Source organism: Etheostoma spectabile, chromosome 24 (genome assembly GCF_008692095.1).
Source record: "Etheostoma spectabile isolate EspeVRDwgs_2016 chromosome 24, UIUC_Espe_1.0, whole genome shotgun sequence".
In the NCBI taxonomy this organism is placed as follows: Eukaryota; Metazoa; Chordata; class Actinopteri; order Perciformes; family Percidae; genus Etheostoma; species Etheostoma spectabile.
Window position 1 is genome coordinate 1,083,270 of NC_045756.1, and position 8,023 is coordinate 1,091,292.

Here is an 8,023-nt window from a genome sequence, read left to right on the forward strand (position 1 = left end):
ACTACATTCATCTGACAGCTTTAGTTCCTAGTTATGATACAAATGAAACTTTTTGCACACAAAACACACATATGTGTTTATAAAATAGGATGTTTTATTATAAATGAAACTAGCCAACAATGTAACGTCCTACCAGTCCAGCTGAGGTGATTAGACCATCAAACACTGTTTGGATCCTTTACACTTTCTACAATGGGACGGTTTTTCTGCTTTGAGAACTTTGGCTTTTAATACTGTTGTGTACATTTTCCTGATGATACTTATACACTTTTACTAAAGTAACATTTTCAGGGCAGGACTTTTACTTGTAACAGAGTGTTTTTACAGTGTGATATTTGTACTTTTACTTAAGTAAATGATCTGAATACTTCTTCCACCGCTGCAGTTCTGTTTATGTAGTATCTGGATGCAGGAGAACCACAGACCGGAAACAACACAATCACTTTTTTTTTACATAATTAGGATAAAGATTCATCAATGAAAGATGGAAAGAAGCTAATTTAATTTGAAAAGAAAGAAGTAATATAAGAAAGAAAATCTATGTAGGTAGTGCAACTTGTTTCACAATTAATAACTAACATCTGCGCAGCATAATGAACTTAAGATACTAGTAATTCAAATTAAAACTTAATGGAGTACACTTGCGATACTAATGCACACCGAAGTGGAATTAGATTCCAAAAGATTAATAATAATGATAAATTATTAACATGTCAGAGAATTGTCTATTCTCTATAAAAAGTTATGAGTTTGTAATATTGGCCGACTTTACATGACACAATCATTGCAGTAATATCTCACTCGTGCGATCCCAATGTTAAATTAGATTTTCCAACACCATCGACAGAAAGCCAACCTCAATAACTCCGTGAGCCCCAAACCATGGCAACAACACGCGTGTCCCAGCGGTGTGCGTCTGGTTTTGCATGCAGAGTGTTTCTGTTTTGGTTTGCATGTGTTCTCTAAATCTGCAGTGCTTCTTTGTTTCATCCTCTTTGGATCGAATATGCACAACAGCTGCTGGATCATCATTGTTTCTATTTTCTAACACTGAACGTGAAGAGCATTCAGATTTCAGCTGGACTTTAATTTGCCATAATGCAAAACCTCGGCATTTGAATGTTCCTTTTCAGCCTTGAGGCCCTAATTGGCTGCTGTGCCGGCGCTTTTTCCCTTCTGATAGTGTGTGTCATTTTAATTATTTTTCAAACCACACACACATGGAAACACACCGGCACATGTGAATTGCTCTCTGCAGCAAGAGAAATGGATGGGAATGTGGAATTGCTATTCTGGTCCTCGTGCACTAGAGGAAGAAGCTGGATTGGATGGAGTGAAGTCATCTATAGATGAGTCCATCAGATCTTAAATCATCACCCGGACGGAAGAGGGATGTCTGCTCATCCTTTCTCTCTGGGTTTTATGTCTCATTTGTCTTCCCTTTATGTCTTTCTTGCTGCCTTTCTGTCTCCTTTTCTCTCCTTTTCAGACAGTTTCTTTCTTTCTGATTGTTTTAGCTTTGAGGAAAACGTTTGTCTTCCAGCCTTTTTCTCTGTTTCTATAAATCTTTATTTCTTCTCTTTTCCACTTCCTTTCTTCCTCCTAACTGCCATCTGTATAAATAAATAAACAAATAAGTACAGTAATAGTGTAATATTAAATAGTTATTCACATTCTGTGTCCCTCCCTCTGTGGAGGTAGCTTTTACTGATGATTTAACAATATGAAAAATCTCTCTCAGCGGAACACTTCAGATTTCCCATCAATTTGAACCTGGCCCTAGAGGATCATTAGTATGAGCCTTCAAGTGTGTAAGCAGTGTGTGTGTGTGTGTGTGTGTGTGTGGTGTGTGTGTGTGTGTGTGTGTGTGTGTGTGTGTGTGTGTGTGTGTGAGTGAGAGATGCCCTTCATTTGCACACAATCATACATTTACATTTCAGCCATTCAACAGGCACTGTTAATCCATACCAAATACACGTGTCTTGCTCAAGGACCCTTGGACAGGAAGGGGTTATGACGGAGTGTCTGTGTGCCCGTGTGTTTTTTGTCTTCAGGATGTCCAGGACACTGAAAGCACTTTAAGGGAGAATAGTACATTAGTCAGAGAACACCCGCTGTAATCAAAGAAGCTTTATTCTTTTGTGGATTGTTAGTTTGACATTTTGGAAAATTCAGTAAACTTGTTCACTTTCTTGTAGATCCATCATCTGGTGAAAAGCCGGGATCCGGAGGGTGGGGGGGTTAATTAATGGGCATATGGGTGTAATGTTGGCATGCCCACATACCTTTGGCCATGTATTCCCAGGAACTGCAGCAGAGTTTGAGTTGTCTTTGCTGCAGCAGGACACAAATGCCTCTGCAAACTAGACGTGTAGAATCTAAAGTGTGTTACTGTCGTGCCCTAAGAAATAATCTCTGTGTGTGTGTGTGTGTGTGTGTGTGTGTGTGTGTGTGTGTGTGTGTGTGTGTGTGTGTGTGTGTGTGTGTGTGTGTGTGTGTGTGTGTGTGTGTTTTTCAACAGCTGTGCCAGCACCCCCGGTGAACATACGGTGACCCAGTGAGGGCGCACTCGGCCATGGTGACTGGAACGTCCCTCAGGGAGACAACGTATTGATACTCCATTTCACAGAGGGTACAGTAAAGTAGTATCATCACTGTCTGTCTGTCTGTCTGTCTGTCGCTCTGTCTGTCTGTCTATTTATCTATCTGTCTGTCTATCGCTCTGTTTGTCTGTCTATTTATCTGTCTGTCTGTCTGTGTGTGTACGTGTGTGTGAGAGAGAGAGAGAGAGAGAGAGAGAGAGAGAGAGGGAATATTTAAAGCTTAGAAAATAAATAGTCTATCTGTATCACTTAAAATCTCGCCCTGATTGAACCCTTTCTCCCCCCTGTACTCTCATTTGGTTGACGGACAGTTCATTTAGCAGGGATACAAATGGAAGGGGTATTAAATATGAATCATTCAGAAAGCTGGGATAGCTGCCATGTGCAGGGCTAGAAGATAGCTTTCCCTTAGATGAGTTATGTGGATGTTTTTTTGTAATTGTCTTTATCTCTTTAGGAGTTCATTATTTTTAAAGAAGGTTTTCAAAATGCTGCATCATTTGCGAGACCAGGATCTATTAGTCTTCTTTAAAAGTTTGGAAATGTCAGAGGAACTCACTCATAAACAATAAACTTGTAATGCCAAGGCCGGTTGATGCAGGTCCTTTAAAAAACAGATCTGGTACAAACGTTTCCAGCCAAAACAAGAACAAGAAAAAGCAACAGACACATATTGGTAGCGGAAATGTGGTTAAAAAGTGGAAATCGAGTTATAGACCAGAAGCTTTTAGTTTAACTTTGGATGTGATTGACGCTTTGAATGACGTAAAACACTTTGATGAGAACAATAAATCCATCAACAGATTCAGCTGTCTAATACTTAGAGCTAACTCAACTTTCACTTTGTTCTTTAACATAGTTTGTATTTAGGTTTTACACATTATTCACATATGATAATTACTCAAATAACAAAAGCATTATATGAACCAAATTACTCAGAGCTCATTGGCTAAAAGTCAACTGATCTCTCGATTGCAACGGTTTGTACAGCTGTTTCACTGCAGATCCTTCACTTTGTCTATTTTATCCATGTATCCATTACTAGTATCCATTTCCTCACAATGTATCCATTACTAATGTTGTGTCTGTTGCCTTTAGCTTACTATTTCAGCTTTTCATCTCAATAGCATGACATCGTGTTCAATTAAAACGTATATTTCTTTCAATTTAGTTGCAAAACCACTGTGTTTTCACACTCCCTCCATTACAGAAGCTACCCCCTGCGGTACAAATACACCGTGTTGGGAATCTCTAGACATTTAATTGTGCTCATATATCACCTCATTTGGTTCCCCTCTTGAAGCCAAGCTGCTAACTCATCTTGCTTCACTCTAATCAGTTTTTACCACCTACAGTTTGGCAACAGGACAAGCCGACATTAGCTGAGCTCTGAGTAGGAGTTGTCTCCATTAGGGGAAATGATTTGGCCGGGACTCGTATCACAGGAACATCCACAGCGGCGGCCATGCCAGACAACTCTTGTGGTTTTTATGTTGTTTTCATTAAAGTCGTCTCACGGCTGACTCTGAATCCATCAGCCTCTTGGCATTTGCAAGATAACAGAGGATGAGGATTTAAAACATCTCCTGCTGCGACCTTAGAAAGCTCTTATGCAAGAACCTTATTCTAATATTAATAGGAATGATTGGAGCAGGTAGTGGGTATAAATGCAGTTTTATCTACTGAGCTCCTTTATTTCTTCTGTTAGTCATCAAAATGTGCTCTGGCGGAGGGTGAAATGTACAAAAGAGCTCACAGGATGCAATTTTTATAAAAGGCTGCAGTCAATCATGCATGTCTTCAGGACTAAAAGCACCAACGATCCACTGTCAGGCTTTAGGCTTGGTTTGGACACACATATACTGGTGCAGTATTCACATCCTTTACTCAAGTAAAGTACTAATACCACTCTGTAAAAATATTCTGTTACAAGTAAGAACCCTGCAATGAAAATGTTACTTAAGTAAAAGTGTGTATAAGTATTATCAGGGAAATGTGCTTGAAGTATTGAAAGCCAAAGTTGTCAATACAGAAACATCCTCTCATTGGAGATAGTGTAAATTATCCAAACAGTGTTCGATGGTCTAATCATCTCAGCTGGACTCGTAGGCCGTTATATTGTTGGCTAGTTTCATTTATAATAAAATATCCTATTTTATAAACACATATGTGTGATTTGTCTGCAAACATCAAGTAACTAAAGCTGTCAGATGAATGTAGTGGAGTAAAAAGTAGAATATTTCTCTCTGAAATGTAGCGGAGTAGAAGTAGAAAGTGGCATGAACAGAAAAAACTCCACATTTGTCCTTACAGTAAGTACAGCACTTGAGTAAATGTGCTTAGTTACATCCCACCAGTGTGTACCAGCTGGCTTTCCGAGATTATTTCACATCCGATTTCTTTTCAGGAACAATCTGAGCCTTCTGTTCGTGAAGGAGAAGCAGGACGAGTGGATGTCAGACAACCAAGTTGTTACATGTCCCAGAAGCTCCGGCTGCTGAGATTCACACATTATGCAACGGCCCTTTCATAAACACAAATAAGCCAAGGAAAGAAGGAACCCAATTTGAGATAGTGTATCTAAGATGCACAATAATCCTCATTCTGATTCAACTAGCACAGGGTTAATTAATGATTAATGTGTACGTATATGTGGGTGGTGCTGTAGCTGCAGATAAGTGTGTTTCAGCTGTCGGTGTGATTCTTTACCCGCTGCAAGAAGAAAACTGTCAGCCTGTGACAGAAGGAGGAGGTTTGTTTATCAGCTGCACAGGAATACATTAACTTTGTGTTCCTCTGATTTCAGGGTCAGAGACCTCAGTGATTTTACCGAGCTTTTAGAAAGCCTCTGGGGCAGCTCGTCTCAATTAAACTCTACCCAACCCCGCTAAAAGCCCCAATTTACAGTGGAAACACCTCGATTTAGTTTATGCAAAGAAGTGAAACACACATGACAATTCAAAATATATCATAAATATAACTGAAAGTATGTAGTTACATATCACTGCACATTTTTAAGTGGGTATATGGAAATCCTGGAGCTTTCTTAGTGGGTAGCTTATACTATAGATATAATGTAGCCCATAGGAAAATGGAACTGCTGGATGTGTAAATCAGCAACTTTTTGCTAATACGTTTGTCTTATTCACTGGAAAGATGATATTAAGGGGATTTGAATGAATCTGTCTCACTGTTCCCAAAAGGGCATGATGTCTAAATAAACGCAGTCTCATATTTTTGCCTACTGTTAGTCGTGAGCGTTTAAGCTCAGCCCAAATCCTTCCGAGTGAACCTGATTATTTAAGAGATTTAAAGATGGATGTTCCCCAGGTCACAATCTGTTAATCTGTGAACTACAGGAAGGTGATATTTGTAGCATCTCTGCCTGTGTACACCTGTTTCTTCTGTTTCTGCCAAATGGTGATTGCTGGTGTTACCTTGCCTGCAGACCTAATTGCCCCCAGTGGGGCAGTAAGTGTTTCAGCTGAATTTATAGGAGTGAAGTGAAGCTGCTGGTACCGCAGGGGATTTAACATGTCTCGAAATTGTGAAATAACAATGTTAAATTAGGCACGATGGTGCAGTATGGTTTTTATGACATGTCCTTGTGTTTGCGGGTGTCCCCCCCCCCACCCCCACAGAGGCAGGGTATTACATGTCCTTGTGTTTGCTCGTCTCCAGAGGCAGGACGGCCTGATGCAGCGCTCCATCCGAGAGGTGAACACGTCCAGCCGCTGGTGTGTGCTGTGGGACCTGGACGAGGACACACACTACAGCGTCCAGGTGAGCTGCACACACACACACACACGCACACACACACACACACACACACACACACACACACACACACACACACACACACACACATACAGAGTACTCCAGTTCAAGACTAATAGGAGTAAAAAGTCATTTGTTCCATGTGGAATAACTGGTGTTTACATTACACATTACATTACAACATTGTTGTACTTCATGTCTTTGTACTAGTTTCCCTATTTGGGATAATAAAATGACTGAACTGAACACACGCCAGCACACACACACACACACACACACACACATGTTTTAACAATAGAAAATATTAAGGTTCGTCTGACAGTAAATACCCGATTTGTTGATGATACTTTACAATCAAGCAATTTTATAACTTCTGAATTCTGATTCACTTCACTAATGGTTTAGAAATCATGAAAGTTAATAAATAATCTTGGACTTCTCACTACCCTACTACTAATAGATCAATGAAATCTCTGGGAAAAGCCAGCAAATGGATTTGAGTCGATATTCTTTTGTAATGTGTTGAAGTTAAAACCACACATTCCTTACAGCTGCAGCCAATGAGAGGCTTTCTCCAGACGTCTGCGGTGCAGCTGTAACCACCTGATTAACCACATTCAGGGAAAGTAATTTTAACTTCCTCTCAGTGTGTAATTAAAGTTGTTTTTGAAATCAAACAGCAGCACACGCTACAGCTACTCTCTGGCGGAGGACGATCTAATGTGACTCCATTATCATGACTCTATTCAACGTTTTATAATCCATTATAAACTTAATAGACTAACTCAAATTGTCCTTCAGCTGAAGGACTTGGTTAAATGTGCTCGTCAGCAGGCGGAAGTCCTGCAGAAGTGTCATTGAGCAAAGCACTGAAGCCTAGCCAGCACCAGGAGCTGGAGATTTGAACCTTTCAACTCTGACCTTATTGGAGATGAGACTATGGTAAAAAAGGGAATTTCTCTGTGGAGTTTGGTGAAGGACTTGTCATTGCGGGCCTGTTTTGCTCAAGGACGGTTTGCAGAGCTTAAACTTTTACATTAACTCCGGGACGTTTTTTATGACAAAGTTTTGTAAATAACTTTTGTTTAGCATCCACTTCTGCCTTGGTTAGTAATTTCCTGGAATGGCTATCCTTTGGGTGTAATGTGTAGGCGGAGACGCAGTTAGACCTCTTGTGTATCTTAGCGTTCTTCTGTGATGGATTTCTCTAACTGTATAAATCTCAAACTTATTATTTTCTGCAACTGCTGCAATCTCAATGTTCTGTTTGAGTGAGAGCACACAAATCAAATCATGTTTGTTTCTTGCAAGTTGCATAATTTTTAGATGGATTCTCACTTTCCTCGGTAAGCTTTCCCTACGTGAGTCCAAATCTGAAATCTGGATTTTCTCCTTTGTCCTCCAAGCTTCCAGTCTGCTTCTGCATTTCCAGTTCTGCTCGTCCTCCAGTGATCATTCAGGATCACGGCCAAAAAACCAAAGCCCCATTCACTCGCTAAATATACCCTTTTCCTGCCATTGTTACATAATGTCGTCCTCCAGTAATGTCAGCTAGGAATGTACCCCGAGATCCGCTGTAAAGAAGACCAACTGCTCTTCCTTAAATATAAAGGGAGTGCTTCATGCTTTTACCTCTTTTGTTG

The 8,023-nt window shown here is 40.2% G+C and overlaps 1 pseudogene; it reads left to right on the forward strand.

Annotated features, from left to right (window-relative positions):
- LOC116673882 (fibronectin type III domain-containing protein 5-like) overlaps nt 1-8,023 on the forward strand; it is a 20,177-nt pseudogene that overhangs the window by 8,146 nt on the left and 4,008 nt on the right.